Below are 27,113 nucleotides of genomic sequence, written 5' to 3' on the forward strand. Positions count from 1 at the left end.
GTGAATAGAAACAAACGTTTTCATTTTGAGTGTGGCAGCTGGGAAGGAAGATAAACAGCAGCAGGGCAAAGATCCTTTATTTCACTGTGGTAGAAGGAAAGCTTTGATTAGAGTTCCCACAGGGCAGGATCCTTGGGGCCTGCTCAGACTTCATCTCTGGAGTCTGTGATACATGGAATGATTCTTAGGTCGTGTCCACAGAGATCTGCAGGAATGTGTAGATACCATGAGAGGTGAGGTGCAAGCTGCTTCTGGACTGACTGCTAACAGTGTGTCACAACCAACCATTTAGAACCTCCTTGAAGAATTTGAAGAAGGAGGCTGAGGAAAGTAGGAGTCCTAGTTGCTGGGGATTTAGCTGGCGTTGTAGGTGGTTCTCTGGAAGCAGCTGCTGAGATGGAATTTAATTGACATTTATTGAGCATCTGCTATTTAGCAAACTCAGGGCTAACAGGTGAGAATTGAAGCATGTGGAAGACTACCCTCAAGGATTTCACAGTCCATTGGGGAAGATAAACACAAAATGTCAAATAAATTAGCAAACAAATCTTCAAGGGACTTTGCATATTCTGATTATCTTCTTGACTGTAATGGCCAGCAGGGTCTGCATCATTCTCCCCATGGACTTCACAAACAAATAGGTTCCTATCAAATGATTGATGATCAGGTGAAAAGAGAGCATGAAGGAGGACCAGCTGTCTGACTTGTTGTTGCCCACGCTCATGATTTAACATTATGTTTTGTAGACATTTGGCCAAATGAAACACATTGTGTGCTCTCTGCCTGGTGAATAACCCCAGACTTCAATTGTGGAGCTTAGCTTTTATAAAGATAAGAAATGAGGCATTTGATGGAGGATTTAGGGGAAGACCGCCAGTACCCACCATCGGATAGTGTGGCATTTCTCTATTTCATTTTTTGCATTCAGAAGCAAATTGGGCACTCCCACACTGCTTTTCATTTCTCTAGGTATTCATATTTTTGATGGTTAAGGGTTGTTGCATTAACTATGTTTTGAATAACCTAAATATATATATTTCTCTAAGAATGTGAAATGCCCCAGCTGGCATGGCTCAGTGGTTGAGCATTGACCTATGAGCCAGGAGGTCATGGTTCAATTCCTGGTCAGGCTCATGCCTGGGTTGCGGCTCAATCCCCAGGGGGGATGTTCAGGAGGCAGCCAATGAACGATTCTCTCTCATCATTGATGTTTCTCTCTCTTCCTCTCCCTTCCTCTCTGAAATCAATAATAAAAGTATATATATATATATTTTTTAAAAGTGAAATGATCTAATTTAATAACTATATTTTTCCAGTGATTTACACATTCTCATGTGAAGGTTATTATTTTAAGGGATTCTCTTGGGGAGTACAAATTTAAATTTTCACAAAATTTAAAAATTGTATGAGAAAAACTTCACCAAAATGACAATCTGAACTTGTTCAGAGGGACCGTTGTGTCATTCTTGCTTATCTCAGCCTATCAAGGTTCAGAAGTAGGAAAATTTTCTTTTTTAAGAATACTATGCTGCTGTAAAAAAAGGAATTCTTACCCTGGCTGGTTTTGCTCAGTGGATAGAGCATCGGCCTGTGGACTGAAGGGTCCCAGGTTCGATTCAGGTCAAGGGCACATGCTCGGGTTGTGGGCTTGATCCCCAGTAGGGGGCATGTGGGAGGCAACAGAGAATGATTCTCTATCATTGATATTTCTATCTCTCTCTCCCTCTCCCTTCCTTTCTGAAATCAATGTATGTATATATATAGAAGGAATTCTTACCATTTGCAACAGCATGTATAGAACTAGAGAGCATTATGCTAAGCGAAATAAGCCAGTCAGAGAAAGATAAATATCACATGATCTCACTCATTTGTGGAATATAATGAACAATATAAACTGATGAACAAAAATAGAAACAGAGACATAGAAGCATCAAACAGACTGTCTAACCTATGAGGGAAGGAGTGGGGTGAGGAGGTAAGAGATCAACCAAAGGACTTGTATGCATGCATATGAGCATAACCAATGGACACAGACAGTAAGGGGGTGAGGGCATGTGCTTGGGAGTGGGGGCAGCTGGAGAGAGATCAATGGGGGAAAAAGGAGACTCATGTAATGCTTTAAACAATAAAAAATTTAAAATTAAAAAAAAGAAATAGTTAGATGTAGACATGCTTAAACATACATGCCAGCTTGCTGTCCAGTAGAGGGTTTCGCAACTTGAAAGACACCAAAAACAGTGCAATATTTTGGGGAAAACCTCATTTCTTTCTTTTGATTACAGTATCTATTATGATGTCAGAAATTTACTCCAAAATACTTTAGCATAGTCGTGTGGTTTTGGGGTTATGTTCTCACGGTAGGGTGGTGAGTTAACATTTATTCAGAATGGCCACTCTCCATCGGTGACTGCAGTAATATCTGGACATGTTGCGAATCAGCATTATGAGCATTAGAAATTAGTTTTCATAGGTGAAATTATTATTTAATCAGCATCATAGATTTAACAATCAGCCCCTCATTAGTGAAATCAGTGGTATTTAGTATTATGTTAGTTGGCTAAAATATTTTAGAGACAATGGCCACTCTTATATGAAGTAGGTATAAGAAAACTGCCACGCTTTATAGCTTTACACATGGTACCTGAGGCTGTTCCATAAGCAGTCCAGTTCTTATGGCCTTCAGCTGATTGAATCAGGCCCACACAGATCATCTGGGATAATATCCTTTGTTTAAAGTCAACTAATTAATAGACTTTGATCACATCTACAAAATATTTCACAGCAACACCTAGACTAGTGATTGAAAGAATGGGGACTGTAGCCTAGCCAAGTTGACACATCACAGCCCAGCCAGCGAGGCTCAATGGTTGAGTGTCGACCTATGAACCAGAAGGTCACAGTTCGATTCCCAATCAAGACACATGCCCAGGTTGCATGTGGGGCATGCAGGAGGCAGCCGCTCAATGGTTCTCTCTCATTATTGATGTTTCTATCTCTCTGTCCCTTTCCCTTCCTTTCTGAAATCAATTAAAAAATCAAAAAATAAAAGACCATCACGCCCCTTCTTGATTTTACAGGTGACACTCATTCCTGTCCAGGCCCCCTGCATGGTCTAATTACAAAAGGTTACTCCTGTGCTTAGTATCAAGGAATTCCTTTGGTTTCTTTCATCATTCTTTTGTTCATATTCATGCAAATGAAAAAAAAAAAAGAAAAATAGATTATGTTAAATAGCTTATCTTAAGTGCTTTTTCCTCCTTGAAAACCTGTTTGAACTTTTAAAATGGGCTTTTCCAGCCCAAATCTCGGATGGATAGCCTTTTTTCTCCAAACTCATTGTGCTGGGCAGGTGCTAAAATCTTCTGTATTCTATTCAGCACAGTGGTGGCATCCCAGAGTGAATGGTAGTGGTTCAGGCATGGGATTTAGAGTCTTATGGAGTCCCATGGAGTTCTATGGAGTCCAAGTTCCAAGACTATTCTTATGAGCTGTGAAACCATGGGAAAATTACTTAATTTATTTGAATGCTTGATTTGCTCATCTGTAACACAGAGGCACCGATAACACTTCCCTTCAAAAATTGTTATGAAGATCAGAAATAGTATGGGAAAGTTACTGGAATATGGTAGACTCTTAATAGATGACTATAATCACTTAACTAACAACTGTACCACCTGCTATACTAAATGCTCTAATTAATAAAAAAAAGTGCAACCCCCTAGAGCAGGAAGGAAAACCTAGTGTTAATGCCACCAAACATTAAAAATGTCAAAGTTATAATATTAATAAAGACCAAAGGGTACTTATTATTCAATTTGTAGTTACAAATCCTTCATGACATTGAATATTCTTTCCACCTTTTTTGAATTGAAGAATGTGTATTTATTACATTTTCTAGCCTTTATTATTGGTCTGAAAAATATCAGTCTTGAAAAATGTCTTAGAGACTGGATTTTGCCATGGCAAACTACTTTTACCACACTATTATAAGTTTGTTGACTTTTATTATTTAGTCAATATATCCATATCTCTGCTAATGTTATTTATATTTATCTTAATATTAAACATTATAAATGGGAGGTAGTAAAATAAGCCAAGCCTTTCATAATTGGCAAAATATAATTCCTCTTCCCCGAGAACCAGAGGGAGTAAGCATTTTTAATTTCTGATTTTCTTTAAATGTAATATATTTTGTGCTTCAGGTCCTAAGAAATATGTACTTGCGTTCTTTGATTAGTGGCAGTAAGAAAAACCATCTTTCAAGACAATATTACACTCTTTGCAATAGGCATGATTATATATCTCAAAATATTGTTATTTTAAAAGAAACACACAAAACAATAAATTTAATGACTTCAGAAGTGTTGCCATACTATAGGCTTTGGAGATTAATCTTCCAGGCAGGGACAACTTGAGATAAAATTGTATATAAAATTTTGTCTTGCTGTCCCTTGACTTCTCTGATTTTCTATCATCCTAATCATTGTTATTATCATGTAGTTCTCAGATAGTTGTGTCAGGCAATGTTCTAGGCTCCCCAACTTCCTTGCCTACCCTGCTGCTTCAAAGAGCAAAATGCATTCACTGTATGACTGTCCCCACAGCTTTCTCATCTCAACCAAATGGAGCCACTTCTTCCTCCCTCCCTCTTTGCCTCCCCCTCTGCCTCCCTCCCTCCCTCCCTCCCTTTCTTTCCTTCCTTCCTTCCTCCCTTCCTTTCTTCCTTTCATTTTCAACTAATATTGATTTCTTTAGATTCACTTAATCAGACACTGTACTTAGTCCTGGGAACCTAGAGATGAAAAGGCATGATTCCTGTCTTTAGCAAACTCACAAAACATTGGGGAAGTGGACAGTGAAAACTCAATATAACACTTTCCATAGTGGACATCTGTCTGTGTACAGTCTGGAGAGTACTGAATTCTCAGTAAATCAGTGACTCTTGAGGAGGTTTGTTTGAGCTAATTCTTGAGCTAACTCAGTTAGGGCGACTATAACAAAGTACCATAGACTGGGTGGCTTATAAACAACACATTTATTTCTCACAGTTCTGGAGGCTGGGAGTCTGAGAACACAGTGCCAGCATGATTGAGTTCTGGTAGGGCCCTCTTCTGGGCTGTAAACTGCAGACTTCTCCACAACCCATGTGCCCTGGTCAAGAGAGGAAGGAAGTTCTCTAGTGACTCTTATAAGCCACTAGTCCCATTCACGAGGGCTCCACTATCATGACCTCATCTAATCCTAATTACCTACGAAAGGCCCAGTCTGCTACCACCATCACATTGGAGTGGGGCGTAGAGTTTCAACATAAGAATTTTGGAGAGACACAAACATTCAGTTTATAACAAAGGGATATAAGTTTGCAAGGCAAATAAGGTGAGGGAGGAATAGGTGTGTGTGAGAGGGGTGGGAGAGAGGAGAATGAGGTCATCCAGGTGGAGGAAATTGCACAAAAGCTCAAAGGTCTGTATTAGGGAAGCTGCCAATAATTGAAACTTCCATAATAATTCAGCAAAGGGGTGAAGGGTAGATTGCATGGTTGGGATTGAGAGGAAAGAGATAAATCTCTAAAGATAGATAAGGGAGGAGAAACTTGCACTTTATCCTTTAGATGGGGGGGCTGTTCAGCAATTTAAAGTAATAGTGTCAAATTAATCATATTTGCTGTGGAAGCTTAGGTAGAGGTAGTCAAGAATAGAGGGAAAAAGGCCAGTTTAGAGGTTTTGGCAGTAATTCAAGTTCAGGGTAAAATAGAGAATTAGGTATTAACTAACAAATTCATTCATCTTTCAACAAATGCTTATTGTTAATTTATAAATGTCCCAGGCATGGGAGCTACAGAAGTGACTGTGAATTAATCCTTTATTCATATTGCTTAGAGGATAGTTGGAAATTAGGCATGTAAACAGACTTTTTTTTCATATTGTGTTTCATATTTTCTCCTTTGGGGAAATAATGTGTTGTATATTAAAGAATCTTTGGATCAGACTGTTCGGGATTCAAACTCTGCCTCTACAGCTTTCTACTTTTAAAGACCTTGGGCAAGTTACTTGTCCTGTTACAGAAATTACCAGGTGACTAAAAAATACACAGGGAGTACTCGGAGATTCAGGAAAAAACCATTTATTTTCAGATGTACTAGTACAGTGACTCAGGGGAGCCTGTTTCCAAATCCTGAGTGAGTGAATATGGAGGAAGCTTTCCCTTTATACCCTTTGGTTTCTTTGTCCCCCGAATATTGATCAGGCTTCTGGACCTTTCTTGGGCTTTGCAAAAAGCCCTGTGTGTTGGGATGGGGGACGTGAGACCACAACCAAAGGTCTGGCCTGGCACCAGTGCTGATAAGCCCCTCCAGGGTTTGTGTATGGTTTGTGGTTTATGGCCTCTGTAACATGGGAGTATTCTGGAAGACAAGTTCTGCAAGACTGGACAGTCATCAATGGAGTTAATTATTGGCTAGCAAGAGTGTGCGTTAGAAGGCAGGTTACTGGCACAGATTCATATTGCTAGGCGCCCCCCCCCCCCCCAAATAAAATGTCTCCCATCAGTCCTCATGAGTAATACGGCAGGCTTCTGTGAAGATGAGAAAATGTATGTGAAGGACTGAGAACAATGCTGGTACATCTCTCAACTCCCAGTTTAGAGCTAAAGGAAGAAAGTGAAGGCAGGGCAGAAGTTGGGCAGATTGTGGGATATGGGGCCATCACATAATATATGTAGAATTTATAACTTGCTAGGGAGGCTGACACCAAAACAGTGTTGCATTGAGAAAGATTCTGTCCTTTCTTCCTTCTTTCTTTCTGGCTTCTAAAATAGTAGCAGTCTGGGAGGAAGGGTCCAGTACACCCAACACAGAAGTTGATGTAATTTGTCTGCCATGACATGGATTGTCCCCTGTTCTTGTTCTCCCCACTCCAAAAGTTGGTGACCTTTGACTTTACTAGTAGCTATATCCAGTCCTTGCTGCTGCATACAGTCATGCTTGACACAGGAGCCAATGGACTATTCTTCAATTCAGGTCAGAGAGTGAGTTCACATTAACAGGAGTCTAGTATTAAAAAAAAAGTAAATGGAGAAAAGACCAATGTTCAAAGGAAAGAGAATGGTAAGAGAATAATATCCATTTAGGGAGAGGGCTTTGGACTGGCCACTCTTTCTTAGCACTATACATATTAAAGGCTCAGTAATGGATGATTCTCAAAAGTCATGATTCTGAGGCAGTAGAATGGTCCCAGCATCAGCCATATAAGAAACAGCTAATCACAAAATGGTCTGCAGGTGAATAGTACCATCTGACAAATACCTTTGGTCTGGGGTCAATTCATAATCGTTGACCTTCAAATATGGGTCTCACACTAAAAAAAGAAATTCTGTATGAAACAATGTCAGGCCTCCCACCTGAGAACGGATAAGATCTGAAAAACAGTTCTCTTTGGAGCTTGCTGTCCAGGAAGTCAAGAATGTTTCTTCCAGAGTTGCCATGGCAACATCTTCTTCTTATGACATGAAGGAAGATAGAGGTCATGTTCGTGGGCTGTTTAAATGTTGCTCTGATCATGTCTTTTATTTCCATGGGGGAAAAGAGAAAAGGGCAACAGGCAGGAAGAAAAAAATAAGGATCGAAAATGAAATAAAGCGATAAAGGGATTCCTGTGAGTGATTTTTCCAAATAGGTTTTGTTATTGCTGGATTTGTATTAATTCAATTGGATTTAAAATATAGTAAGAGAATCAAAAATGAAGTTTCTGACACTTCAAGGTATAATGAGTGCTCAAGTATAAGATGAGCAATGGCCACTTTTGTATTGTGGAGAGGGACTTGACACTGGATTGCAAGGAAGAGAGGAAGAAAGGAGGCCACACAAGGCATCACTTAAGGTTTAGACCAAATGAAAGAACAGGTTTTCTTTAAATTAATCCAGCTTCTTTTGGTAATTTCTATTTACTTTTAAACCCTACTTTAGAATTACATAAAATCTCTGTTAAATTGGAGAATGGGGTGATATCAGTCAGGTCAGCCAGGAAAATAGAGGTAGTTTAACAATTCAATAAAAAAGAACTAGTTACAAGGGTACAGGATAATCTAAAGAATAAAGGGGACATTATGTTCAGTATGTTTACCCCCCTTCCACCACATACACAAAGGGGACAGAGAGGCCCCCCAAAGATTAGCAAAAATAGGAGCTGCATCCTATTCACACTACTCCTGGTACAGGACTTCAGGGGCCCAGTAGCCTGGCAGGAGCAGTAACCATGAGAAGAGCAAACTGCAGGAAAGATAAGTTGCTGCTGGAAATACCATCCAAATCAGAAAGAGGAGGAGGGAGAAGGGAGGAAGAGAAAGAGAGAAAGAATGAAAGAATGACAGAGATGATAGATAGATAGATAGATAGATAGATAGATAGATAGATAGATAGATAGAGAAAGAATGACACTGTTTTCTCCCCTCCTTCCATCCTCCAATTTTTCGTTTTCCAATCTCTCACCAGTGCCTCTCACTGGCCAAACCTAACAAGAACTTGTCAAGGGAGCTAGGACCAAACTCTAGTTATGCAGAGCTGAGGAAGGGTGCTGGATGGATCTTAGTGACAGCTAAGAAAGTCAGTGAAGGACGTGAGGGAATGTGAGAGAAGGCTCGAATTACGGACTAGTGAAAGTCTGAATTATAGAATACTTGAAAAGAAATCAAACCACCAACCTTTCGGTGCACAGGAAAACGCCCAAATCGACTGAGCCACACCAGCCAGGGCGGTTCCCAGATCTTTATCTCCACAACTTCCTGAGTTCCAATCTTACCAACCACTTAAGCAACTTGTCTACCTAAGTGTCCCATGAGCACATACAGTCAGCATTTCTCACACGAATCATTTTCTCTCTTAAGCCTGTTTCTTATATTGCCTTCCTCTTTGGGTAGATTTCCAAGCTAGAAATCTTTATGTAATCTCATTCCTCCTCTAAAAATTACCAAGTTCTGGAAATTTCAAATTACTTTGGGTATCACTTTTAAATCCACCCTTTTTCTTTTTTTGTAACTGCCACTTGCCTGTTTGTCTTCCTGCAACCATCTTGGCATTGACCTTCCTTCCATCAATCTAGTTCCCCTTCCAGAGACTAGTCCTCATGATGCAGCCTGAGTGGTCTTCCTAGTATACAAATTGGACTGTTATGTTCTTGCATGAAATCTTTAATGGTCTACTGCTGCTCTTAGAATTAAATGTGAATTCAATTGCCAACAAGATTCTTCATGATCCTGTTCCCACATACCTCTCCCGCACACCATTATGTGTTCCTCCCCACCCTGTGCTCTGGTCAGATTGATTGACCCACTGTGGCCTTAGAAGTCATAGCACCTGCTCTTTCCTTAGCGTGGAACACATTTCCCTCGTCTTTTGGTTTTCTGGCTAACTCCTGCCCATTCCACAGGTTTCTTTGGAGGTAAAGACCTGTGCTTAGATGTTGCCTCCTCTACAAAGCCTTCTGTAACTTTTGGAAGTCTTCGATAGTCCCCTAAACTAGGGTCAAGTGCCTCCTGTCTCCTCTCACAACACTCTGTACCTAGTCCTATTCAACATCTATTACACAAGGCTGCAATTGACATGGATTTTTTGTCTTTCCCATAGACTAAGGTTTGTCAAGGTGAGGAAGGTTACTCTTTTCCATTCTTATAGCCCTAGTGCCTTACAAAGTGCCTAATAGAAATTTTATATATATTTATTGATTGAAAAAAATGATCAGGAAAAGAAAGTTAGGAATATGGGCTTTGGAGTAAAAAAAACCTTGAGTTTAAATCCCATCTTTGCTACTACTAGTCATGTAACCATTGCCACATACTAGCTCTGTGACTTATGTTGACCTTTTGAAGCCTCAGTTTTCTCATCTGTAATATGGGAATAATAGTGAAACCAAATTTACAGGGATGTTTTTAGGTTTCAGTGAGATCAAGTATGCAAAGCAATCATCCCAGTGACTGGAACATGGTAACTGTTTAATGAATATCACTATTATAATACTGTCATTGTAAGACATACACAATTTAGAACCATACTGCCTGGATTCAATCTTGACTTTACTTCCTACAAACCATGGCACATTGGCGCAAATAATTTAACCACTCTGTTCCTCAGTTTCCATATATTTAAAATAGAAAAATAATAGGATATGCCTAAGGGAGTGATTTTCAACCTTTTTCATCTCATGACACATAAACCAATTAGTAAAAATCTTCAGTACACCAAAAAAAAAAAGTATTTTTTCTGATCTGACAAAAAAATGTCTATAATTTTGATTCATTCATACCAGGTGGTTATTGTTGTGCTGGCTGTTAACCATTTTTTATTTGGGAATCTAAGGGAAAGAGGTCAGTGCTCCTGACTAAATAGTCAGTATCACATGTTTTAAAAATTGCTATGGCAACACTGGTAGAAAATTGCTGTCTTAAGGGATTGTTGTGAGGGTTAAATGAATGAATGTGTGTGAAGTGCTTAGAAGCATGACTGTGACAAGATTTCTCTCCTTGACCAAACTAGTTGGACTGTTCTGAGCGCTCTGCTTGACTAAACCTGACTCTTGGGGTTTTGTTTCCATCCTCCTAAAGTCTAGTTTTAGCAAGAATCCTGTCAAGTCAGTTTAACCAGAATATCCCACCCTTGATATCTGATCACTCTCACCATCTTGGGTGATATCCAATATCAGATTCTTTAGCAAGAATCTGGTTAGGTAATCCCTTTACTCTTCTCCTTGTCTATAAATCCCCTCTTTTTCCTTGTCTTTAGAATTGAGCTCAGTTCTTGAGATCTCTTTTCTCCTACTGAATAGTCCTGAATAAAAATCTGTTTTTACTGCTTTAACTACTGCCAGGCTCTGTTTTTTTGTTTGTTTGTTTGTTTGTTTTGTTTTTAATTGACAACTAGCATACGGTCAGGCTGTGGGAACAGTGGCCATTATGATTGCCTTGTAGAAAAAGGAAACTGTTTTTGCCTAAAAGGGAGAGTAAATTCTTAGCTTCTTTCTGGAAGGGTCAGAAAGATAACAGGAGTTGATAGTATATTCCAGATGAAAAGTAAAACACTGTCACTCTTTTAGACATTGAGCCCATTCAGTGGTTAGGTGTAGTTAATGATCAAAATCCAGATGTTTTTCACAAGCAGATTAAATATGGATTAGTAACTAAACCTTCACTTTTTAACAGATTTTCTGATATTACACAGAAAAAAATGCTGTATTTTGTAAAGCTATAGTATCTTTTCATATAAGTAATTTCACTTGCTGTGGATTCAGCTTTAATGTTTTGTAGGGCCAAAGAAGGTGCTGGTAGGATGCTTTTAATATGTTATTTTTCAAATTTATAATAATGCTTTTTCTTTCATAATTTCCACCTGGATTTCCATCCCTAGCTTTTCACTGCATGAAGAAACATACACAACTCAGCTCTAATTCTTTATCTTAACTCTCTGAGAAACAGAATTTCCATGTTACTTTTGGAAGTTTCCAAGAAATGTGTTTCTTTTCAGAGGCTAGGAGTGCAGTGTAATTTAATGCACAAATGAGCAGACAGCAGGAGGGAGTCATATAACAATGCCAGAATTCTGATAGCAGCAAAATCACTTTTCTATAAATAGAAACAGCATGCTTTCTCATGATAGTCATTGAATAAATAAACAGGGAGTCTGAGAAACACAGAATCTTATAGGTTAGGATGAGTGTGGGAGCCAAGAAGGGAAAATCTCTAAGCTCCAAGTTCCAGAATACTAACATAGAGAAAAAACAATTCCTAGGAGAAGGAATTGTCATTGAAATGAGGTTAAATTTGTGTAAATATGGTGACTCTATTTTTATCTTCTTGTGTTAATTGAAAGCTGTGTTTTCTCTGATAATATTTTCTTCCCAGGATTTTCTAATAGGAAGAGACACTTGTTAGAGACATTTCTTCACGAGTCTGTTCCATTGCTGACTATCTTGTGAACAGAGGCACTGGCTGTCTTTCAAGGATATTTGTATAGCAGTTTTGGGAGATCAAGATAGTGCCTCCCCTCAAGCAAAAGTTAGGCATGTTGACTGCCTATCACAAAAGCTTTGGATTCCCAAAGCTCATGGTTCCTCTCCTCTATTTTCAACCTATGGAGTGTGCAGGTGTCCCCTTCGCATATCCTCCGCCCACCCCCAAATTAAGTCTTCCAAGTGATACAAGAAAGTAATAATACCCTGGTGATTGCTATTGCTATTGAACCAAGTATGTATATAAAGTTCTGTATATAATGCTATAAAGGAATTTTATGTCTTCTGCCAGCACCCATGAAGCTGTGGGAGGCAAGGAGCACAAAGTTTAGATCCCTTAAAAATTCTTGACAATACCTTCCTCACATTCCATTCTCAGAGAATTTTTTACAGCCTTTGTTCTCCATTAACAATTTCTTAATTTAAAGTCCCTTTATACCGTTTTTCTCTTATTCCTTTCCTTAGTTACTTGTACATAACACATACACTTCCTCCTACCATCCTTAATAATTTTATGCATCACCTATCTGCCTCTCTGTGTGCCTCATTAACCTCCCTTGGGAGTACCTTTATACTTCCTTCCCTGATTTTCAGATGCCTCAGTTCCACTGCCTCTCTCTCTCTCTCTCTCTCTCTCTCTCTCTCTCTATATATATATATATATATATATATATATATATATGTATATATGTATATATGTATATATATATTTCAGAAAAGAAGGGAGAGGCAGAGAGAGAGAGAGAGAAGAAACATCAATGATGAGAGAGAATCATTGATTGGCTGCTTCCTGCATGCCTCACATGGGGAATTGAGCCCTGATGGGAATTGAACAATGACCTCCTGGTTCATAGGTCTACACTCAACCACTGAGCCATGCCAGCAAGGCCCAGTGCCTCCATTTAAAAAAAATTGTTTAATCACCTGTTTTGACCTTATACTTCATCAATCAAAACTGCTCTGCCTCTGTCACGTCAATGTTTCTCTCTCTGTGTCTCTCCCTCTCCCTTCCATTCTCTCTAAAAATCGATGGAGCCCGACCAGCATGGCTCAGTGGTTGAGTGTCGACCTATGAACCAGGAGGTCACAGTTCAATTCCTAGTCAGGGCACATGCCCAGGTTGTGGACTTGATTCCCAGTGTGGGGCATGCAGGAGGCTGCTGATCAATGATTCTCTCTCATCATTGATGTTTCTATCTCTCTAAAATCAATAAAAATATATTTAAAAAAAATTACCTAGTACTTGATGAGAACATGATAATGACAAAAAGTCAAATAATGTGAATATACAGGGTAGGGGAAAAGAAAGTTTACAGTTGTACATGAAACAGTTTTCTTGTATTATAATTTTCCATATGAACAATTGCAACTTTACTTTTGCATGCCCCTGTATAGAGAGCAAAGCATGAAAGTTTCTCTGCTCCCCAACACCTAGCTCTTCAACATCTGCTATTACTCTTGTGCATAGGAAGTGAGGCATGTGTCATACAGCTTTTTGTATGCATTTCTACCCAAACAGCAAACATAGTGTTTTAAAAATATTATAATCCCAAGCTCTTTATTTGTATTTCTATTTTCCAGTTATAAACCACCATCTGGGAAAATGGAAAGATAAAATGCAACCTGACCAAAACTACACTCATGGTCCTTCCCAAACAGCTTCTACGCCTGACTTCTTTGTCTGCCACAGGCACTGCCATTATCCAAGTCTTTATGGGTCAAACTCGCAGGCTCCTTGACCTCTCCCTCTCCTTCATCCCCTAGCACATTCAATTGTTTGCCAAGTTGTATAAATTCCAACTCTACAGTGTCTCTTTTGTCCTTCCTCTTAAATTCTGTGTGAGGTTTCTTTGGATCACACTGACAGTATGATTCAGACCACCAATTTATATAAGAACTGCCTTGTAGTTCAGAGTTTAAGAGAATATTTTTTTCTTCTTAGACCAGTGCCAAATTTTAGACTTTTGTTTGTTCTTCTATTCTGTTTTTCCCCTATCACACTTTAATTCTTTATCACATTTTCTACTTTTGTTACTGCAATAGATGCTCCTTAAGAGTAGAGACCACATTGTCCACTTCTAGTCTCCTAACAGATTCTGTGTTGGACATTTATTGTTTTTTTAATGCTAAATCAAACAAAGGTGCTTCTTACCATTGATTTTTGAAATTGATTTGATGAAGTATGGGAATTTTCCCACTTAATCTATTCTTCATGCCTAAAATTTAGCTTCAATCATGTTACTCTTTTGCTGAGACTCTTCCTTGATCACTAAATATATATATACAGTTCTCCCCTTGGCATCAACACCTTCCATGATATGACTCCAAAATATCTTTCTGGTTTATCTACTCCCAAAGTCATTTCCTAAGCTCTAGACAAAGTAGACTATTCACGTTCCTTACACTCCTTGCTATTCAAATCTCATAGTTGTCATTTTATAGCTTTTCCATCTTCTTAAAACTCTGTCTACTTTTAAGACTTCTACTTCCATTTCTATTTATTGAAAACTCCATTTTCAGAGATTCATTTCAAATGTCACTTTCTTATAATTCTGGTGGAATTAATAATATTTTCTTCTCTTTCTTCAGCTTATTGGGACATTGTCTCATTGCCTACTGGACTATAAGCTCCTTGTCAGGAGGACCTCTATCTTGTTCATCTCTCTTGCAGTGTCTTGTACAGGGCATTGGTATTTGGAAAATTAAGTATTAGGAGTTTCTGATGGGAGCAAATAAACAATTTTTGGGAAGGTAACCTGCTTCTGGAGGGAAAAAATAGGGAGTAATTACCTGAAACATAATTAATGAACTTTTTATTCATTCAGTACATATTTACTGGGTGGGTACTCTGCGTTGGGCATTGTGCTAGGCACTGAAATGTGATAGAACATTGGCAACATTACCTCTGTCTTAAAGGACTTTCAAATGAAGCAGAAAATGCATTATAATAAAGTAAAATAAAAAGTAATAGAGGAAGTGCAGGGTGTCATGAGGACAAATAGCTGAGGAGTCTGACCTGTCCAGTAGAGATTATCACAGGAAGTGATAATGTAAGGACCTATAAGATCAAGCCAGGAGGTAATGGGGGAGGGTGTGTAAGATTGTTTCATACAGAGAAATAATAGTATGTGTGATGGTCTTGTGGTTAGAATGCACATGGCACGTGAAGCAAGTTTGGTGCAGCTGGTGTATAGGGTAAGGAGAATGGTACACAATTTTTAGAAGATAAAAGGGCTTTGGACTAAACAAAAAGCGATTTCTGTGACTGAATTTTATAATAGGTGCTTTCACCAAGGATGAGGCTCACATTTATGAGAGATGGTGGAAAGAATAAGCTCTTAGAGAGGTTGTGTTTGTACTTAGAGAAGCAAGGAGTTTCTTCAGAAATGAAAGCAGAGAGTGAAGAGACATAAAAACATCTGAAGAGCTGTCTTGTTTGATCATCTTCTAGGAGAATGGTCTTGGACTTCTTTTATGACTAAAACAATGTTGCATATGAAAGAACATCTAGATGTAAGCAACACTCAGACTTTGAGGAAATCTTAAAAGAAACTACTCAAAAAGCATATTAGATAGTTGAAACTGAATAGGATTGATATGCATATATTTTTATCATATGTGACATCTTCCAGGAGAAAGCAATACTATTAAATTAATATGAGGCCCTGACCAGTTTGGCTCAGTGGATAGAGTGTCGACCTGTGGACTGTAGGTCCCAGGTTTGATTCCAGTCAAGGACATGTACCTTGGTTGCGGGCACATTCCAGTAGGGGGTGTGCAGAAGGCAGCTGATCGAAGTTTCTCTCTCATCAGTGTTTCTAACTCTCTATCCCTCTCCCTTCCTCTCTGTAAAAAATCAATAAAATATATTTTAAAAAATTAATGTGAGATGGCATGGACATATCTGTTAATTTCAGGGAATGTTTTATTTGCCACTTTATCAAGACGTTCTATCTTCCAGCCACGTGCGTCCTATATTTTTGACAAATGGGCCTTTCGTGCGCAAACTTCATCATCAAATTGGTTCAAGAATAAATTGCTGGAAGTGAACTTTCTAATATTAGCCCTTGTGACAGCCAATGAAGATGGATGGGACAAAGCAAGGACTTCACTCTGCAGAGGAGGAGCTCTCTTTGCCCACTGTGGTGGCTAACGGCAAATTTGTTTTGAAAAGAAAAAAAAATAGAATCATCTAATTGCTTAATTCTGTGGAAAGCCACTGCCAACAAGCCAGCTCAAATACATAGACTTTTGTTAAACAAGTAACTGTAAAACTCTCACATACACATCCAATAAAAACCTCAGTTTTTTCCCATTAGACATTTGCTGCTTTCAGAAAATGTTTATATTTCATCTGAAGAAAAGAAGAATTCTTTATGTTTCATTGATTTCAGGTTAACTATCTGAACGAACATTTCTGGTTGCTTTAATTCTGGGAAATAAAGATTCTAATTAGATTTGTAGAATGACTAGAAATTCGGAGGTCACAGGAGAATTTGAGAAAGGTTCTTGCCTTTAGCTAATTTAAAAATCAATACACCGGTCAAGTATGTGAAGCTATTGTAAGTCTCATAGATTGCTGGTGGGAGTCAAATCGGTACAATTGCTTTAGAAAACTGTTTGGCAACACCTACTGAGGGTGACTATATATCTATACCATAGTCCAGCAATGTTAGTCAGTCCTGGGCATTACCCGACAGAAATTGTCTGCATGAGAATATTCTTATTGCCATGAGTCAGAGTAGCCCTAAGCTAGAAACAACTTAAATATCTGTCTACAGAACAGAATAGCTGCGTAGCAATAATTAAAAAAAATTAACTATTGATCCAAGCAACACCATGGATGAATCTTAAACACAATGTTGAGTAGAAAAAGCCAGATACAAAAGAATATATACTGTAACTGTGTCTGTGTGGTTTCATTTTGTTTTAAAGTTCAAAAGCATGTAAAATGGATCCATGAGAATAAAGGTTAGAATCCTTGGTGAGGGGGTATTGACCTGGAGGGGGCACAAGGGAACTTTCTGTGGTGCTGGAGATGTCTGAGATGTTAGCTTGTTTATTAAAATGGAGTTATACATATTAAAAAATGGACCATTTCCCCACATCAATTATTTATTTGTTTACTTTTTTAATCTGCAGAGAGGGAAAAGGGCTTGCCTTCTTGACCAGGACTTTGCTGGCCCATCAGACCAAGTGACAAAACCTTTCTAAACTGAGTAATTGATTTTCAGCTAGGAGGTAACAATTGTACTAGTAACAATTGAATATTTATTTGATTTAAAGTAGTTATTAGAAATAAATTTGAGATTGTAGACACCTTTTTAAATTTGTTCTACCCATGAATCAGTAGTTTATAGGACTTGATCTTGACCACCTCTGTGTCCATTCATTTGCTCTGTCAGGGCCCATGGCCTTATGTAGTCCGTATCTAGGCCTCCCCAGATGTCCCTATGTAGGCTCTGTCAAAGGCCAGACTTCATCTTACTTACAGTTTGACCCATGAACTTTGGAAATACACAAGGAGATAAGGCTGCACTTTAGAAAACACAAGAAAATTAAAATATATGGCATTTTAGAAAATATTGGCAGGGGCGTATCTAATTTGCACAGTAGCTGTCAATTATTTCAATACATGATGATGCTTGCATGGAGCAGGATGATGGTTCTGTTTCTGTTGTGGTTGAAGAAATTGGACTTGGCTATAGCAAAACTCAGGATGAAAGTCAGGAAGAATTGGAGAACTAGAAAAAACCTTCAGATCATCTTAACCTCATGTTCCCAAGGGCATGAATAACATTCAATTAAGTAAGGGTATTCTTTTTGTATCTTTTATTTATTATATCTGTTCATATTTAATTCATTGAGAAGAGGAAAGTACATCACTAGAAGGAAACTAATACTTTTCACCTCTATTAAAGTTTAGCATTTATCTGTACCATGTAGTTGTATATTCTGATAGTGAGGAAACAGACACTGGAATTGAAGCAGGGAGTTCAGGCTTTGCTGTTACTGGTTATGTGATCCCTGACAAGTCACTTAACTTCTCTAAGCTCCACCTTCTTATCTCTCAAGTGGAGTTTATGGTAGTGAGTTAACATGCATAGTCCTTAGCACTTGATGGAACAAAGCCTCACTTATCAGCTCACTAAGTGTTACCTATCATTATCATCAAATAAGACTAATATAATAATAACTAACTACTATTTATCAGTTTATGTTTATGCAGAGAAGCTGGTGAAAACTTCTGTGTGTGGAACTGCCAGTGTGTGTTGATGCCAAGCTCTCCCTGTCTTTTTTTTTTTTTTTATCCCTTAGCCTGTTAACTGTGTTTATCCTCTACGTTGAATTGAAGCAATTTACATAATAGTTTTAGAAGTGAGGTAAGTAGGATGAGATTCATTAGTGTTGGACTGATGTGTACTTGGCAACCACCTGGGAAATTTCTTCACAGATAAGCCACCTAGCCCCCATGGCACTGGTTAATTAAAAATGCTTCATCTACAGTGAATTCACTTTTTATTGTAGTGGGAACATTCAGTTTCCTTGGTCTTTTTTTTTTTTATTATTTTCAACTGCATCAGGCCCAGAGTTTTTCAGTATTTTTGTTTTAAAGGTACTATTTACATTTGAAAATACTATTCAGAGAACCAGAGGCTCTTCCCATTTTCGAAGCAGTGTATAGGATAATGACTCTGCAGCCCCATTAGGATGTGACAATGAAGCAACTGTGGGAGCCTGTGAAGTTTAAAGCTCCCATTAAGTTAGGAGAAAGTGCCATGTGCCTGAACTTTCTGCATTAATTAGATAGAAATATTCATCTGTATTAAATTTATACTTTATGAACATTAATCAAATTATTCAGTGATATTAGGTGATTGAAAAAAAGTACCAGTCATAACCAGTACCCATATTGTTAGCTAGTCATTAATAAAGGAAGGGAGTAATTGGAATCAGACATTAAGCCTGATTGACTAGGAAGCTGCAGCATTCACAGACTCCCCAGGGGATAGCCACATCCTCTGACAAACGGATGCTAATCTCAAAGCATAACTGGTTTTCCAATCTCCCTGGGAACAACTGGCCTGTGAGCCAGGATTAAGGTGGAGGGGAGCCGGGGGGGGGGGGGGGGGGAGGATAAAACAGTAGGGGAATTTCCTATGCTGAGGCATGCACAGTAGAAACAAATGGAGACCATGAAGGGGAGGAGTCTAATCTGGGAAAATCTGGGGACAAGACTGGATAGGATAAGGACATGAAACCCTGGAAGATCCAGGAAAGAGATTGGATAGAGGGAGGCACAAAATCGAGGAGAATTAGGAAGAAGACTGGTTAGTTTGAAAGAAAGTTTACCTCCTTTCCAAACTCAAGAAGATATAATCAAAGCTTAACCAATGCCTGGGTGGGGCTCATTCGTTGGTGCACTCTCTCTCCATAGCAGCTGTGTGGGCCTGGCAGGCCCAGGGGCCCAAGCACAGTGCCAGTCTTGGTTTGGGTGCCATTGGGCCTTGGCAGCAGATGTATAGATGAGGAAATGAGACATAGAGAAGTTTTGCATCTCTGGGTCTTGGCTCTCCTGGGTTTGATAGGCACGAGTATGGGTCTGAAATCCCAAAGGGTGGACTTCTGCAGTGAGATGGAGCTGGGCCACCTGGTTGTGGATGAGACATTGACTTTAGGGTGGGGCCTAAGGTCAAGCTAGGAGATTGGTTGTTCTTCTTAAGTTTTCAATAATTGCTAGGGTTGTGACGAGAAGCTATTAGGGAAAGCAATATGCAATGAGACTAGGAACATAGGTGGGGTAGGTAGACTGCCGATTCACCATCCCTATCCCTCAGGCTGTGAGCACACTGGTCTCCGGCTTCATCTTTCTAGTTAACAAGGCAGGTATAGTCCAGGCTTTCAGAAGTCTCAGAAGCCACAAACAAAAGTCAGGAAAAGTTAGGTGTTAGGAAGGCAATGAAAAAGGAATGTTATAGGACAGAAGTGTGGGGAGTGCAGCCTTTGGTAAGGTGGTCAGGGAGATTTCTCTGAAAGGGTGACATTAGAACTGAGACTTGAATAACAAGAGAGAGGATATCTGCACAGCCCCCTCGATGGACATGATGTTTTCTGGAAGTAGAAAAAAGAAGCCTGGTGAGAGCAGATGGGTCAGGAGTGTAGTCATTGAAGCCATAGCAGCTAATTGATTAACTCCCAGTTTCTCTCATCCCCCTAAATTCTTAGGATTAGGAAAACAACCTAACAACCGTTTATATTACCAAAACATACTAGTAATTCATTCTTTTAAGAGGATAATTTATAACTGCAGGAGTTTTTGAGAACATGAAATTTATGTTCCTGGAAAACCTCTATTCTGAAAAAACAAACAAACCTGTATACTAATAATAACAAGGCTTATGGGGAAATACAATTGGTGCAGACCACTTAAAACCGATGCAACTTTGTAACCAGAACTTTAACAAAAACAGTAGCAGTGTCTGAAGGTTAAACAGCTGGGGGCTGTCTCAGGGAACAGTAAAAATACACAAGCAAAATAGAATGAAAATGCTGACTGCTAACATGGACACAGGGCAACTGGAATTGGAGCTCAGAGCATAGCTGGGGTGAACCTAATTGGAGAAACGATCCTGAGGGCAGGCACTCATTTGAAATAATACCGAACTGAAAGGGCTCCTGTCTGCACAGCCACCACTCTCCGTTCCTGCTGAAGGTTATATTTTGTCTCCAGTGTTCTGGCTTCCCTGCCTGGGGAAAAAAAAAGTGTATCCATCAGCACATCTTTTGCATTCTACATTGGTAGGATTTCTCGACTTTCCAATTACTTATGAACTAACTGGTTTATAGAAGCACACATCATTGGCAGAAGACTAGAGGTCATTTTCCTTTAGGTTTTGTCTAAATAAGCATACTATGTTGTAGTTCAGCTCAGATCAGTTCAGTTCACTTCAACTCAAGTCAATTCAAGTAGGATTTATTGAGTGCCTACTTTGTGCAAATTACTCTAATAACTGAAATTAAAATGTGTTCAATAGCCCTGACGGGTTTGGCTCAGTGGATAGAGCGTCGGCCTGCGGACTGAAGGGTCCCGGGTTTGATTCTGGACAAGGGCATGTACCTTGGTTGCGGGCACATCCCCAGTAGGAGGTGTGCAGGAGGCAGCTGATGTTTCTCTCTCATCAATGTTTCTAACTCTCTATCCCTCTCCCTTTCTCTCTGTAAAAAATAAAAAATGTGTTCAATAAAACACATTTATGCATTATTTAATTCTGGTCAGTGAATATATTATTTAATTTTGGAGTATTTACTTTTTCTGGTTATAGCATGCTTGGGAGGGAAGAATTATTTTGACATTGAATGGTTTTAAGAAGACCACTTCAATTACTATTTTTCTGAAAGAATTGCATATAAGTTAACTCATTGAAACAAATTGAAAGTTTATTAGTTCATTTTAAATGCATAAGGGAAGTTTTTAAGAGAGATAATTTTATAGTGAGTGTTCATTAAAATTGAATAATAGTCCCATTATTAATCTATTTTGTAAAGTAAGACTTTCTGCTTAAAATGGGAAACACACTTTCAAGAATAGCCCTATGGTTTTGTCTGGTGCAGCATTCTATGTGATGTGTTCGAAAAAAATGGTTATTCTCAATGGTTACTGGTAAGTATCAAGTACAATGGGTTTTGGAGAGGAGGCAAAAACTTTATTTTTACCTCTTAGGGTCTCCAGCTGGGCTTGAGAATTAAATTGTTAGAAAGTAGATCAACAGGAGAAAAGCATATAAATTTACTTAATATGAGCCTTACATGACATGGGAGCCCTCATAAGAAACAAAGAGCTAAAGAAGTGGCAAAACCTAAATATCTTTATACTACGTTGAACAGAGAGAGGCAATTGTGGAAAAGTAACTAAAATAAATGGGAGGACTAAAGGGAGATAAGAATTATTTTTAACAAGGTCTGTTTTTATAGAATTCTCTTGGCGTCAACTCCCATCTCTGGCAATAATTTTTTTTTTTTCTCCTGGTATATAGGCAGGGCAGCTTTCACATGGGAGTTTCAGCTTCTGTTTTCAGAAAGAAAAGGGGGAAGTTGGAGCACCCTTCTTATACCTGCTGTTCTTCAAATGACTTTAACTCAAAATAATCCTTATGCTTGTGACATATTTTGGGATATGATCTGTACCCTTCAATTTCATAATCAAGTAAGACTGGGAATGCTGATTCAGAGTAAAAACACATCTTTACTCTTAGACTTTTAAAAGTTTTTAATATTTTAATGTGCTTTATGAATCTCCAAGAAGGGGATATGCTATGTATCATGTACCAAATCCATTTGTCCATGAAACTCTTCATGGAATATCTTGTGACATTGGTGTTCTAAAAACACATTTTGGGAAATCCTAATCTGTTTTATAGAACTTGGAAGTAAATGAAGGATCTCTCTGTCTTCCATCTTTCCTTTCTTTACCATAAGGACAAGCATAAACAAGGCTATAAACTGACTTTGAAATTTCAACATGTTGCCATCTAAATTATTCATAACACCAGTCATGTCTGTGGGGAATTTCATGATGTGCAAAGCAAGCAGTATCAGCCAATTTCCACTAAAAAAATAGTGTGTGGCCCTAGCCGGTTTGGCTCAGTGGATAAATCATCGGCCTGCGGACTGAAGGGTCCCAGGTTCGATTTGGGTCAAGGGCACATGCCCAGGTTGCAGGCTCAGTCCCCAGTAGAATGCATGCAGGAGGCAGCCAATCAATGATTCCCTCTCAATATTGATGTTTCTCTCTCTCTGAAATTAATAAAAAATATATTTAAAAAATAGTGTATAGACATAACTAAGACTGGAGTGTACTGTATAGAGATTTACTGGGCAGTGAAGCCACAACATCAACAAATTTAGCAGTTTGTATTCAATATTATAGTGTTTGGGAAATGGTTACTTGAATATAATTTTCTACTTTCCATTCTGCCAATGTTAATATTTGTGTTCATGCCAAAGACTTACTTTTAAATTCCTTTTAACTTACTTTTTATTTTACTTTATATCTTTATTGTTGAAACTATTACAGATGTCCCCATTTTTACCCCACTGACCCACTCCACCCCATTCCCTGCCCTTATGCATAAATGTTTTAACTAGTGGCACCCTCAGTAATGAGAATTTTGGGGGGTAATGTCATTTTTATGCATTTTTCAATTAGGTTATATGTGATATTCGAATCCCAATCTAAGCATGAAATCACCTGTTTTAAAATATCTAATAATGAGCTTATTTTAAATTTAAACAAAAACTATTCATTTTATCTTGTTATATTCTACTCTACTGTCATGTCCTCTGAGAAAACACCTAAAACAAAGTTAGTAGAGGGCTAAGAGAACACCATGTGAGGCCAGCAAATTTATATGGTCAAAACCCTCAAAATTATGTAGCTTACCTACATAAAATAATATACATATTTTAATATTTAAAACTCTGCATACTAAATCGTATATATAATTGATTTTAGAGAGAGAGGAAGGGAGAGGGAGAGAGAGATAGAAACATCAATGATGAAAGAGAATCATTGATCAGCTGCCTCCTGCACACCTCACACTGGGGGATGGAGCTTGCAATCCAGGCATGTGCCCTGACTGGGAATCGAACTGTGACTTCCTGGTTCATAGGTTGACGCTCAACCATTGAGTCACGCTGGCCGGGCAGAATCTACATTTCTAATTTCAATAAAAGATAGTATTTCTCAGTCACCAAAGATTTGCTGCATGTTTTTTATTTGCAAGTCTCCCAGGTGAATTCTGACAAGGCACAGTAGATGAGATAAAGAACAGTAACTCAGTAGCATTGCATTTCATTACAACATTGTCAAGTAGAGAATGAGAGCTCTAGGAAGCTGTTTCTAACTTACTTCAGTATGCTGGAGGGAAAAGAAAATAAGTAGGTCTCCAATTTCTGCTCCTTACCTGTTATTTTCCTCAAAAGGACAATGTGCCTTTTAGGTAAGAGCTTTCTCTGGTTTGTTTTTTCGTCTTTAATATGCTTGGAGCAGGAGTTGTACCTCTGTGTTCTGCACAGTGTCTGGCTGCCTAGCTTCTGCTCAAGTTCCTTTTACCACTTCTCCTTATTTAGTGCTGTGCTGCTAGCTTCCCCCCTCGTCCCATATGACTCATGGGTAAGCTGTAGCCTGTGCCTTTGTGGTACATTTGATTCATACTTTGCAAGTTACGTAGGAAGTTCTAAGGTCTCCTTGTCCTTTGAGTCTGAACCTTAATTTTCCTTGCTTGATGAAATTTTGGTGTGAAGCATGCAAAGGCATGTGCCGATGCAGCTGCATTGAGGAAATTGGTGATGTCCACGTTGGTGCTTTTTTCTAAGTATAAAAGTTGGGCAAGGAGAGTAGATATAGAGAGATACAGAAATAAAGATGACAATCTGGCCTGGACTCACACAGAAGAAAAATGTACACAAGACTAAAAGTAACTCAAAAAGAGGAAATCTGCCATTACTGGTGGTAAATTAATGATACTTCCAATACTTAATGGATGAGATGCTTTAAAAAGCAATCATTGTGTTGAATGGTAAAATAAGGGAAGGAATCTAGGAAGATCCTATGTTAAAGTATAACTCCAAAGGATGCCTTTCATGCACAGCTGGGAAACTAGTTGGCTATTTGTCAGGGCTTTGTACAAATCCTGGCTTGGGTATGAGTTGATATTCTTAAATGTCTGGGAAAGTTTGGTCACCTGGTAAGAGAATGGAGGGGAGATCTCTTTGAATTAACTTGCTTCAAGGGTTTTGCTTAATGAAAGACGGAGAAAATTTTCCTTAAGGGCTTAGGGTAGGAGGGGAGGACAGCATGGTATTTCCCTCAGCAATGGTCTTTCTGTTAGCTTTAGGACTTGAGTTTGAACCCTGTGGAGAGAGGGGCTATAGTGGAAACTGAAGGGCTGTTTTCCCGGGGGACCTGAGATGCTCCTATTACTGCACTAGTAGGGAGAGTAGTGTGCACTGAGACTTAAGGGACATCTTTGGTCTTTGTTGCAGATTTGGGCAACCTAAGAGACCATTGCCTTGGCCCTGACAGCTGGAGTATCACAGCCAGTACTCACAGGGCAATGTGATCTGGAAAGCTTGCCTTAAACACTTGCCTTTGTTGGTGCATAGGAAGATGCTAGGGGTAGAAGTGAAGGAGTGACAATGTTATACAGGATGAAAAGGAAGCACAGGCTACCCAGACTTCACCATGAGAATACAAACATCTCAGAAATTCACAGTAACCCTGGGCAAGTATTAGGCTTCTTATAATTTGAGACATGGAATGCAGAATCTACTTTAAAAACAAATTGTTTTTAAGGTAACACTTTGGTCCTCCTACCTTCCCTCCCTTCCTCCAGGCCTTCTTTCATCCCTCTAACCTTTTTATCCTTCCATGCTATTAAAAATAAAGCAGGCCATAGTGATTTTCCCTTTACTACATTTTTCATTTATTATTATTATTTTACTTTTGCATTTTTCTGTTATTGAATGGGCCTTGGGAATTTGACTAGACATTGCCTGAGAATTCTTAGTGTCAGCTGCATACTTAAATCATCAATACTGATCCTGGGCATATATTGATGTTTTTGTATGTGTATTCATTTCCTGCATCCAGACCCTGATTTATTTTTTTATTATTTTATTTTATTTTTTAAGCCTCCTTTTCCCCCCATTGACCTCTCTCTGATCGCTCCCACCCCCAGAACATGTCCTCACCCCCACTACTGTCTGTGTTCATTGGTTGTGCTCATATGCATGCATACAAGTCCTTTGGTTGATCTCTTACTTCCTCACCCTTCTACCTTCCCTCATAGGTTGGATAGTCTGCTCCATGCTTCTATGACTCTGGTTCTATTTTTGTTCATCAGTTTATGTTGTTCATTATATTCCATACAAATGAGTGAGATCATGTGGTATTTATCTTTCTCTGACTAGCTTATTTGCTTAGCATAATGCTCTCCAGTTCCATCCCTGCTGTTCAAATGGTAAGAATTCCTCTTTTTTACAGCAGCATAGTATTCCATTATGTAGATGTACCACAGTTTTCTAATCACTCATCTGCTGATGGGCACTTAGGCTGTTTCCAAATCTTAGCTATTGTAAATTGTGCTGCTATGAACATAGGGGTGCATATATCCTTTCTGATTGGTGTTTCTGGTTTCTTGGGATATATTCCTAGAAGTGGGATTACTGGGTCAAATGGAAGTTTATTTTTAATTTTTTGAGGAAATGCCATACTGTTTTCCACAGTGGCTGCACCAGTCTGCATTCCTACCAGCAGTGCACGAGGGTTCCTTTTTCTCTGCATCCTCGACAGCACTTGTCCTTTGTTGATTTGTTGATGATAGCCATTCTGACAGGTCTGAGATGGTACCTCATTGTTGTTTCCATATGTCTCTTGGCCTTCTGTATGTTCTCTTTTGAAAAGTGTCTATTTAGGTCCTTTGCCCATTTTTTATTGGATTGTTTATCTTCCTTTTGTTAAGTTGTATGAGTTCCCTCCTATAAATTTTAAAGATTAAACCCTTATCAGAGATAACATTGGCAAATATGTTCTCCCATGCAGTGGGCTTTCTTGTTTTGTTGATGGTTTCTTTTGCTGTGCAGAAGCTTTTTATTTTGATGTAGTCCCATTTGTTTATTTTCTCCTTGGTTTCTGTTGCCCTAGGGCAGTGATGGGCAACCTTTTGAGCTTGGTGTGTCAAACTTCACCAAAAAACTGAGCATAACTCGGGTAGTGTGTCACTTTGAGGAAAAAACATTATTTCGCAAATGTTTCATCCTCAGGAGCAGCAAATGTTTCATCCTCGGCATGCGGCCGCCTCAGCGGCCACGTGTCATCAGAAATGGCTACGCGTGTCAGTGCTGACACGCGTGTCATAGGTTCGCCATCACTGCCCTAGGAGCTGTATTGTTGAAGTAATATCTTTACCGACACTCCCTGATTTTTTTGTACACTTCCCTTCGTCACTCAGCCCAAGTGGTATGGGTGAGGCTGAGGCTGGCCACGACCTCAGCTTCTCACATGGCTCAGGCTTGGACATGAGGACCACATTGCCCTGTATTTTTGTTGGTGCGGTTGGA

General features: G+C 38.9%; 1 long non-coding RNA gene across 1 annotated transcript; it reads left to right on the forward strand.

Annotated features, from left to right (window-relative positions):
* The first annotated feature begins 7,526 nt into the window (after positions 1–7,526).
* On the forward strand, positions 7,527–16,311 carry LOC114230411 (uncharacterized). Its single transcript, XR_003616298.2, has 2 exons — positions 7,527–7,652; positions 15,955–16,311. It is a non-coding gene; the product is annotated as an uncharacterized LOC114230411 (long non-coding RNA).
* The last annotated feature ends 10,802 nt before the right edge of the window (positions 16,312–27,113 follow it).

The sequence above is a fragment of the Eptesicus fuscus genome, chromosome 11 (assembly GCF_027574615.1).
Source record: "Eptesicus fuscus isolate TK198812 chromosome 11, DD_ASM_mEF_20220401, whole genome shotgun sequence".
Lineage (NCBI taxonomy): Eukaryota > Metazoa > Chordata > Mammalia > Chiroptera > Vespertilionidae > Eptesicus > Eptesicus fuscus.